This window comes from Tupaia chinensis, unplaced genomic scaffold (genome assembly GCF_000334495.1).
Source record: "Tupaia chinensis unplaced genomic scaffold, TupChi_1.0 Scaffold145441_1, whole genome shotgun sequence".
In the NCBI taxonomy this organism is placed as follows: domain Eukaryota; kingdom Metazoa; phylum Chordata; class Mammalia; order Scandentia; family Tupaiidae; genus Tupaia; species Tupaia belangeri.
In genome coordinates, this window is record NW_006205300.1 from 187,197 (window position 1) to 197,139 (window position 9,943).

At 39.8% G+C, this 9,943-nt stretch overlaps 1 pseudogene; it reads right to left on the reverse strand.

The window, feature by feature from the left end:
• Positions 1-8,303: 8,303 nt before the first annotated feature.
• Positions 8,304-9,937, reverse strand: LOC102489099 (RING-box protein 2 pseudogene; annotated as a pseudogene).
• Positions 9,938-9,943: the final 6 nt, after the last annotated feature.

The window sequence follows — 9,943 nt, forward strand, 5'->3', positions numbered from 1 at the left end:
TATTTGATGACTGCAGTTAAGCTATATAGCCCTAGTTAGGTGCTACTTTACAGTATGTTCATTCTATTCACTGAGGTTTATGCCTAAAGTCAGTCTTGTGTTCATGGATATGTACATATCAGCTGTGCTTGCTATTGAAAATATTTAGATTTATTAAGATATTTAGTGAAACAATAAAATGGGGGAGGCATAGAAAGCAACAATAGATACCAGACACAGTGTGGGAGGAGGGTGGGAGATGGCAGAGGGTGAGATAGGGAATCAAGGATGGGAAAAAAGGCAAAATATACAGAAAACAAGAAATGGAAAATGATTTGTTGACAATAACACATATGTTGATGTGCTTGATTGAGCCAATATACAGTGTATTCTCAATGGAAAAATCTCATTTTGTATGCTATAATGATGTACAGTGAATGAATGTAAATAAAGAAAAAAAATGTATTAAAAAAAAAAGAAATGTAAATTAAAACCATGATGAGCTACCACTTCATACCTACTAATATGGTGATTTAAAAAAAAAAGTGTTACAGAGCATGGGGAGAAATTAAAATCCTTGTGCACTGCTGGTAGGAATGTAAAATTTTACACTCACTGTGGAAAGCAGGATGTCAGTTCCTCTAAATATTATACAGAATGACAATATGATCCAGCAGTTCTACATGTGGCTATAATATATATTCAAAAGAAATGAAAGCAGGACTCAAAGAGATATTTGTACCCTCCTGTTTATAGCAGTGCATCCAAAAGGTAAAAGCATCCCAAGTGTCCATGAATGAATGAACAAAAATAGACAAACTGGTATATATCCATATAGTAGCTTATTCGTTTTAATTACTAGAGGGCATGTGCGCTCACCAAAAATAGAAAACAAAGAGGGAGAGGGAGGAAGCACTCCCTCCCCCCACCTGGAGCAAGGCCACGCTGCAATCTTTTATCTCCATCCTCTTAAACTTTTGAACAAGCAAGCACATGCTCCTGGCATGTTTTTAAAGTTATCAGGGCCAGGATTCAAACCTCAGTCAGCAATGTGGTATCCAGCTCCCTTGACCACTAGGCTAATATTCCACATAATGAATTATTACTCAGCCTAGATAAGGAAGAATATACTATAATATAGATGGACTTTGAAGACATGGTAAGTGAAATAACAAGTCACAATAAAACAAATACCGTATGAGTCCACTGATATGATGTACCCAGAATTGTCAAATTTGTGTATTTGGGTTTTTTTTTTTAATTATAATTGGCAGAATGTACATGCACTTGCCAGAAATAGGAAGAAAGCACCTCCTGCAAGAGGTTGTAGTCAACCCCTCCTCCTGTTTCTCTGTTTTGTTGAAATTTGGGGTGAAAATATACACACATGCACACATAATTTTCAAGCTGCCAGGGCTAAGACTCAAACCCAGGTTGGCATTGTGGGATCTAGCTCCCTTAACTGCTTGGCCAGGCCAAGTTGTCAAATTCACAGAGAGAAAATGTAACAGTGGTTTCCAGGAGATGGTGTGAGGAGACATTGAAAAATTGAAGATATGGAAGTCTCAATTTAGGAAGACAAAATGTCCTAGAGATGGGTGGTTGCACAGTAATGGAAATATTCTTAATGCCATTAAACTATACATTGGAATCTGCTAAAAATACTAACCTTTATGTATATTATCAATGTAATAAAAAAGAATAGTGGTAGCACTACTGGTGAAAACATAGACACTGCATGTTACGGGCACTCTAAAAAATAATTTGGCAGTTTCCTATAAAACTACACATTGGGACCAGCAGATGGTGTAGTGGTAACATTGCTAGACTCCCACAAGGCCAAGTGCAATCTAAGTCCTGGACCTAGTGGCTTGAAAATCACACTGGGCACATGTGCATGCATGCCCAAGATCCCAGGAGGAGAATGAAGGAGAAAAGACTGTGGCATGGCCATCCCCTCTGGGGGGTGATTTCTTACTTTCCCTCTGACCGTCTCTGTCTCTCTCTTCCTCCAGTGAGCACAGGCAGCCTAATGCAAAATCATCTTAATATATAAACAAACAAACAAACAAACTACACATGCACTTACCATCTGACCCACCAATCATATTCTTGGGTATTCATTTTTTAAAAATGAAAACATATTCACATACAATCCTGAACTCAGAAGTTCACAGTAGCTTTATTCATAAAAGCCGTAATTTAGAAATAAACCAGTGTCTTCAACAGGAGAATGGTTAAACAACTCTAAGATGTCCATGCCATGAAAAATTATCTGCAATAAAAAGAAACTAATGATACAGGAAGTAACTTGAAACTATCTCAAGAGCATTATGCTTATTGAAAAGCCAAACTTGGGCCAGCCCAGGGCATGATAGTTAAGGCAGCTAGATCCCATATGGCTAACTATGAGTTTGAGTCCGGAACCAAGTAGTATGAGAAACAAACTGGGGTATTTATGCTTGCATGCTCAAAATCCTGAAGGGAGAGAGAAATGGAGCCAGGATTGTAGTGTGAGCATTCCACATATGATGATATTTTCTCACTTTCCCTTTCTGGTGAGTGCCATGCCTTCTGGCAAAATAACAAAAATCAAGCAAATAGCCAAACACAAAGATTATACCTTAAGAATTGGAAGGAGCAACCACCCAACCTGAGCTGATCACCAAGGCCCCTCACACAGCCTGGAATGTGGAAGGAGGGACTGCCCTGGCAAGGGACTGCCCTGGCCTTCAAGGACCACCACCAGGTTCCCACAAAACCAGAGTTAGAAGCTTCAAGCCACACTGGAACCAGAGAGGTGTGGGTATACAGGAAACAAACACCTGAAAACAAGTGAGATTCTAGAGTAATTCTTTCCCCACAGCCTCTCAGCAGAAAAAGTAGAAAACTCCCCTCTGAAAATCTGAACCCAAAACTCCCACCATGGCTACTCCCGCCCACAATAGAAGGAGGAAACTAGCACACACCTAATTCACACAATAGGGAAGAGCACAGCATATGACTACAGAAATAAGTAGGAAGACAACTAAAAATCAAAGTCTCAAGAAATAGGAGAAAACCAAGAAATACCTTCCCCTCAATGGAACAAAATAACTCATCAAAGATGGATCAAACACAAGAAATCACAGGAAAGTCAAAATAATTCAGAATATCCATTGTAAGAAAACTCAATGAGATCCAAGAGAAAACAGACAACCAATCCCAGGAAATGAGAAAAATCTTTCCACAACTCGAAGGAGGAACTCCATAAAGACACCCTATAAAAGAATTACACAGAACTTCTGGAGATAAAGAACACAACACAGGTGATCTAAACCTCCCCTGAAAGTTTGAGTAACAGATTAGTCCACTCAGAAGAATCACTGATCTTGAAGACAAAACCTCCAAGTTAGTCCAAGCAAACAAAATGAATGAAAAAATAACTATTTAAAAATAATGAAAACAGGGGTCACAGATGGTATAGTGGTTATGTTGCTGGACTCCCACATAGTCGACCACGGTTCAAGTCCTGGATCCAGTGACTTGAAACCCATGCTGCCAGGTGCATGATGAGTGTGTCCAAAATCCCAGGAGGAGAATGGAGAAGGGATTGTGGTGTGACTTCCTCCCTAAGGGATGATTTCTCACTCCCCTCCCCTCCAGCACACATGCCCTAAGGCAAAATCTCTTAAATAAAACAAAACAAAACAAAACAAATGAGGATAACATATGGGAAATCCCAGACACCATTAAATGGCTTAATAGCCACACTATGGGTATTCCAGAAGGCAAAGATATAAGTAAAAGCATAGAAAATCTTTTACATTATATCAGCTGAAAACTTTCCAAATTTAGAGAGGCATATGAACATTCAAATCCAGGAAATAGAATACCAAATAGACTTAACATAAGTGCTTCTGCAAGGCATATCAGAGGAAAATTGGCAAGAAGTAAAGACAAACACTGTATTTTAAAAATGGCAAGACACGCCAAACTACTTACAAAGGTCACTCCTTTAGACTAACATCAAACCTCTCAACTGAAATAATACAAGAAAGGAAAGAATGGGAAGACATATTTAAAATTCTGAAAGAACTATTTTGGGGCCAGCAGATGGTGTAGCAGTTACATTGCTGGACTCCCACAAAGCCAATTGCAGTTGAGTCCAGACCCAGTGGCTTGAAAATCATGGTGGAAGGACCAACAGTTAGTGTAATGGCTATGTCGCTGTACTCCCATGTAGTCGACCACGGTTTGTGTCCCAGACCCGGTGGCTGGAACTCACGTCAGGCGCTTGTGCGTGCGTGCCCAAGATCCCGAGAGGAGAATGGAGGAGAAGGGATTGCGGAGTGGCCAGCCCCCCTGGGGGGTGATTTCTTGCATTCTACCTCTCTGTCTCTCTAAAAACATGGTGGACACATGTGTATGTGGGCCCCAAATCCCAGGAGAGTAGAGAAGGGGTTGTAAAGTAGCCATCCCCTATCGGGGGTGATTTCTCACGTTCCCTCTCACTATCCCTGTCTCGCTTTCTCTCTCCCTGATGTGTGCATGTGCCCTAAATCAAAAACCTCTAACAACAACAACAAAGAACTATTTCAGCCAATAATACTCTAGCTGGCAAGATTATCTTCAAATGGGAAGAAGAAATAAAATCATTCCCAAATTTTAAAAAGCTAAAGAATTCACCAAATCTAGACCAGCTCTTCTGGAATACTTACATTACTATTACATCGGGTAAACTAAAGAAAAACAAATTGAAGAATACAAAACAATTGGGGGAGGAAGGATAACAAAATGGCAGGGATAAGTTCGCATATACCAATAATAACACTGAATGTTAATGGATTAAATTATCTAAAGACACAGATTGGCTCAATGGGTTAAAAAATCAGGAACCTTCAGTATGTTGCTCACAAGAAACACATCACTGACAAAGACAATTTCATGCAAACAGAAACTAAAAAAAAAAAAGCCAGAGTCACAATACTGATATCAGACAAAATACACATTAAGATAATGGTAAAAAGAGGCAAAGGAAAACACTATATAATTCTAAAAGTATTATAATTCACCAAGAAGATATAACAACTATAAATATTTATGCACTCAATACCAGGATACCCAAATATCGTCATCTAGACAAAAGATAAAGACAAAAGTGTTGATATCATAAACCAAAATAGACCTGACAGACATATTGGGTCATTGGGAAAGTCGTGATGCATATTTTTTTTAAAGAATTCTTTATTTTATTGTATTTATTCATTCATTTATTTTAATTTGACCAGAGAGACAGAATGAGAGAGAGGGAGGGAGGGAAAGTGAGAAAGCAAGCCACCAGGTTTGAGACTCGAACCGTGCGTGGTCAGCCATGTGGGAGTGTCCAGCACCTTAACCACTGCGCCACCTGCTGGTCCCAAGTCATGATGCATATTTACATAGAAAAAAACATCATGACTTTCCCAATGGCCTAATATAAAGAACATTTCACCCAGCAACTCCAAAATACACTTTTTTCTCATCTCTGCATGGAATATTTTTTAAGCCTGACCACATAATAGGGCACAAAAGAAACCTCTACAAATTTATAGAACCTATATCCAGCATCTTCTCTGACCTCAATGGAATTAAGCCTGAAATCAACCATATAAAGAGAGTCAAAGTGGATGAATGTTAATCCTGGTGCTAAGCAAAGTGAGCCGGATTTTGAAAGACACACAGTTTGTATCTCCACTCAATATATACCAAATGTCTGCACTCTATGGCAGAAATCAAAAGGCCTTTAGATATGATAGTAGAGAGAATACAGAAGGTAAGTGTAAATACCAGAGACTATCAAGGAGTGAATGGGGGTGGGGGGGGAGTGGCACAGGGGAAAAAACATTTAACAGACAAAAATAAAGGTTTCTGTTAACAATGTATGTATACTATGGAATACTACTCCAACCATTAAAAAAAAAGACACTGGCATTTTACAGAAAGTGAACGAATATGGAAGACATATTGCTAAGCGAAGCAAGGCGGAAGTCAGGCCATGAAAGGCACTTATATATATATATCAAACATCTGCATTCCATAGCAGAAACTGAAAGACCAGAAAGTATAAAAGCATGGAGAGCAACTGTGGATACCAGAGACAGTGTGGAGAGAGAGTGGGAATGGGAGAGGGTAAGAATCAGGAAATCGGGAAAAAGAAACATTTAAGGGACAAAAAATGGAAAATTATTTGTTGATGATAATGTATGGAAGTATCTTTTTTTTTTTTTTTTGGAGAAGTTTTTGCTATAGGGCACATGCGCTCGCCAGACAGACAGAGAGAGACAGAGAGACAGAAAGCGAGAAATCACCCCCCAGGAGGGATGGTCACGCCGCAATCCCTTCTCCTCCATTCTCCTCTCAGGATCTTGGGCACGCACGCACATGCGCCCGGCGTGAGTTTTAAGCCTCCGGGTCCGGGACGTGAACCGCGGTCAACTACATGGGAGTCCAGCAACATAGCCATTATGCTAACTGCTGGTTCCCACGTATGGAAGTATCTTTGACTGGACTATACAGTGTATTCATGCTGGGAAAATTCATTTTGTATGCTGTAAAGATATACAGTGATTGAATGTAAAAATTTTTTAATTTTGGGACCATCAGTTGGTGTAATGGCTGTGTCGCTGGACTCCCATGTAGTCAACCGTGGTTCAAGTCCCAAACCCCGTGGCTTTAACTCATGGGGCGCGTGTGCGTGCTTGCCCAAGATCCCGAGAGGAGAATGGAGGAGAATGGATTGCGGTGTGGCCATCTCCCCGGGGTGGGGTGATTTCTCGCTCTCTGTCTCTCTGTCTGGCGAGCGCATGTGCCATATAGCAAAAACCTCTCAAAAAATTTATTTTAATTTTAAAAAGATGATATATATTGTAATATCCTTGACTTGAGCATCATGTGCATGCATACTTTGAAAAACTGTACTGTGTGTTATGAAGACATACAACGATGGAATGTAAGAAGAAAAATAATGTGCTAAAATATAGATATTAAACTACTCCATTTAGATAATCAAAATGACAAAACTGTAAAGATGGTGAATAGATTAGGGGAGGCCAGGAAACAGTAAAAGAGGTAACAGGGAGGATGCAACTATAAAGAGAAAGAGTTCATTTGAGGAGATAAAATAGTTTTCTACCTTGAGTATGGTGGTACTTTTATGAATATACACATGGAATCAAACTGCTTACAACTATACATACATACACACACACACACACACACACACACACACACACAAACTAGTGAAAGAAGCTAAAGATGATAATCTAACAGTACTATACCAATGTCAATTATAGGTTTTGATATTGTACTAGTTATATAAAATGTCACACTGAAGATGAGTGAGTGCTTATAAGATTATACTTTTTTTTAATTTTCAGTGAGCCTTCATATAATTTTTCTTTTTGAGAGATTTTTCCTATAGAGCGCATGTGCTCAACGGAGAGACAGAGTAAAAGAGACAGAATACAAGAAGTGCCCCCACCCCAGGGGGATGCCCATGTCACAATCCCTTCTCCATTCTCCTCTCGGGATCTTGGGCACATGCACACACACACACACACACACACACACATATTATGGCTTGAGTTTCTGTTTTTTTCCATGGAAAAACTCATTCTTTATTTTTAAAGCTGAAAGACCGACTTGAGTTTTAAGCTGCTAGGTCTGAGACTCAAACCACAGTTGACTATATGGGAATCCAGCAATGTAACCATTAAGCCATCTGCTAGTCCCAAGCCTTTATTTCAAAATAAGTGTTTTTCACCAGGCACGTGTGCGTGCGTGCCCAAGATCCCAAGAGAAGAATGGAGGAGAAGGGATTGCGGCATGACCATCCACCCTGGGGAGTGATTTCTCGTTTTCTGTCTCTCTGTCTCTCTCTGTCTGGTGAGCGCATGTGCCCAATAAGAAAAAAAACCTCTCCAAAAAAAAAAAGGCATTGCAAGAATAGGTTTGCTCTCTCTTGCCCTTCTGCCTTCCACCACGTGAGAACAACAAGAAGGCCCACAACAAACACTGATACCTTGGTCTCGGACATCCCAGACTCCAAAACAGTGAAAAAATCAATCTTTGTTCTTTATAAATTACCCAGTTTGTGATATTTTCTTACAACAGCACCAAATGAACTAAGATATCTGTTCTTAGAACATCTATTTCTCATTGTATTTGAGGTCTAGCTAAAATACTAAGGCAATTTATTTTTTATGATTTTATTTTAATTTTTAAAAGGAGAGAGGAGGAAAATTAGAGGCACTCAGATTGGAATGAGATAAAACTGTCTTTATTCACAGATGATATGATCCTGTATGTGGTAAATCTTAAAGAATCCTCCAAAATAGTACAAAAAATAATAAATGATTCTGGCAAAGCTATAGGATACAAGATTAATACACAAATATCAAAATTGAGCAATGAACAATTCAAACATAAAATTTAGGGAAAAATTGTTAATGATAGTATAAAAAAACGAATATAAATAAATTTAATTAAAGAAGCGAAATACTTGTATAATGAACACTACAAAACACTGCAGAAACAACTAAAGATCTACATAAATGGAGGGGTCAGACAGTGGAACACAGTTAAACTGTGACACTTTGTGAGGCAACCCACCAGGAGAAAGGTTTCCAGTTCAAATCTAGAGTCCTCCCCAGAGACATTAAGCACAAGCTTGGCCACAATCTATGATTGGCTAAAGTCTGGGAATGAACTACAGCATCAAAATAGAATCAGGCCATACTGGAGATTCTTGTTCACTGGCTCATGGAATGAATAGATGAATGAATGATAGATAAATAAATGGAGAAATCATTCAATGTTTATGGATAGCAAGATCCAACACTTTTTCTTTTAAGGTCAAGGTAAATAGAATAAACCATTTATTAAAACATGATAAACTTTTTGACCCAAAGCTACAATGGTAAACTTTTCTCCTTGTTAACACAGTTCAATCACAACATAATCTAACCAGAGCTAGAGAACACTTGTGTCCTTCCCACTCAGTGACTGAATGGTGATGCGAGTGAAGACCTGGGATTTCTTGACGAGTCACAGACATAACTTGGAGGACAAGCAAAATCTCCTTTACCCAGAAGTTAAATTTTATTAATATTTATCCTGTTCACTGGTCCAAATTGAAAATTCTCAAATATAGATGTCATGGATCATCCTCCCTTCCCACCAAAAGTAAGTATCAGGAACAAACTAAGGGTAAGGATTTAAACTGCACTTTGTTACTATTACATTCTCTGTTTAACTGACCAATCATAAGCGTGCACAAAGTTCTTTGAATGGAACAGCCTCCACAGCCCCCGCCTACAAACAGGTAGATTATAAAAGTCAATCTGGAGCTTGCTCCTTTTTTTTTTTTTAAGCACTTCTGAGCAGTATGACACTACAGAGGTAGGAAAGATGATCTTTAATAAAGTACCTTCTTAATTGTAGAGGATTTCTGAAAATAAATCGAGAAATGCTAAGCCAGGCCTCGCGGAGTCCCAAAGGCCCACAGATCCGTGGCCTCCTATGTGGAGAATGAACTCCCTGGAGTGTTCCAGCTTTCTCAGGATAACTGCACCGAGGAAGCTTCCTACACTCGCACTTGCCAATTCTTCGGACCACCCAGTCCTGCGGGCAGAGAGGTCAGCGATTGTTCTGTTTCACCCACAGGGACATGCAGCAGTTATGGAAGGAATGATTACATTCTCCCCAGACCACAACACAATCCTCTTGCTTGTTTTCAGCTAGACATCGAAGACAGGTATCCATCACCTGGACCCTGCATGGCGCAGGTATCGCTCGCCACGTCCCAGCTCCACTTGGCCACCGCGTTCCACTTCTTGAGCGAGAACATCTTGTTGCCCCCTGCCTTGGAGCCCGCGCTCCCACTCCCGGAGTGAGAGGACAGGGCGCAGGGCTCCTCGCCGTCTTCCACGTCAGCCATGGCGGC